The following is a 1,673-nucleotide window of genomic DNA, read 5'->3' on the forward strand; positions in this document are numbered from 1 at the left end:
CGCAGTCTTTCTTGAACCCCAGCAGACCAATATTTCTCCAAGAAAGCCCGTTCAAATTGTTCGTAGGTGACGCACTGTTCAGCCATGTCTGTGGCCCACAAAAGTGCGTCGCCTTGTGTGAAGCCTACTACATATCTAATCTTCTGTGCCTCAGTCCAGTTTCTTGGTAAGACATTTTTAAATGCTCTTACGAATACGACTGGATGAGTTTTTCTGGATTCTGTGGAGAAAACTGGAAACTGTCTATGTTTCAACAGGCTCTCATCGACTAGAATCGTCGAGATGCAAGGCGACACACCTGCTGCCTGTTGCAGCACAGCGTTTGGCGAATAGCCATTGTTTGCCTGTGCCGGTGCGTGCACATACGCCGGACAGGGCGCGTGATGTTCTGCGTTATTTACATCGTAATCTGGCACGGGCGAATAAGTGTCGCGCTGCTTGTTGCTTGACGTAGGCAAGTCATTTGAAACATTCAGTCTACCAGCAATTTCCTTGCGTATTCTGTCCTCGGCTACTTTGATTTCATTACCTAATTTTTCAAAAAGTTTTGTTTCCCGGTCAGTTATTGATTCATTTACATTACCGTTTTCTAAAGTTTCATTTATTTTGATAATGTCGGCGTTGATACGTCGAGTCTCCTGTTTCAGAAAACCGACTTCTTCGTTAACTTTATTAACTTGGTCAGGTATTTCTTCACATGCGGACTGTACTCTTGTTAAATTTAATTGAATAGCCTGTACGTTTTCATGTATTTCTTTTTGTACGGTTTGTGTTTGATTGTGTGTTTCTACTATTTCTGACAGTTCCTGTTCCTGTTTGTTTGTAAGATCTGACAATTTCTTTTCTAAATCATTTGCCAATACATTGTATACACTATTGACGGTTTTGATGACTTTGTCTTCGATCTTTTGATCGATTTCATTGGTGAGTTTATTTAAGCGTTGATCGAAATGTCTGTGCATGTTCGCCAGTTTTGTGTTCGTTGTGTTGTGACTGATCTTTAAATCAGATAATTGCTCGCTCACGTTTGACATCAGACTATATAATGCCTCAAGCGTAACTGACGAAGCTTGTGTGTTTGTATTTATGCCATTATTTGTTGCCATTGTTTCTCTGCCACGGTCTGATTGAATCGAAACCGGGCTAGGTTCACTGATTTCACGCGAAATATTTTCATCTGATCTGGTAATCGATGCTTCATCGACTGTGCACAAGGTTTCATTTGCAAGTGGTTCGTTATTGTTAATCCCTGTGGAGTGCAATTGAATTGTATTTACTTCTACATTATGTTGTGCTGAAAAACTAATTGCGTCATCATTTACATCACTATTGTCAGAATCGGTGACGTGTCCATGAACATTTGTTAAATTAAAGTTCTCCGATTCCATTGTGAAGATATTATTTTTATCTGTACTTTACTGTTAATCTAAATCTTTAAATTCTCTCGCAGTTGAATTAATAAAAATATCTCGCGATTGTTATTTGTTGCGCGTCGGAAATTTACAAGATGGCGCACTACGTCTTCTAATTCTGCGATTGTTGAACATAAAAAAGTAATTATCAAAGTGTAATTGTGTGTTGCCACAAACACTACCAGGATTTTAATATGGATGGAAAAGGTTCTGCTTTAAGTGGAGCTAAGCCAAGGTGCAGCCACTGCATGCGTTTGCGCT

This window comes from Schistocerca piceifrons, chromosome 6, assembly GCF_021461385.2.
Source record: "Schistocerca piceifrons isolate TAMUIC-IGC-003096 chromosome 6, iqSchPice1.1, whole genome shotgun sequence".
NCBI lineage: Eukaryota > Metazoa > Arthropoda > Insecta > Orthoptera > Acrididae > Schistocerca > Schistocerca piceifrons.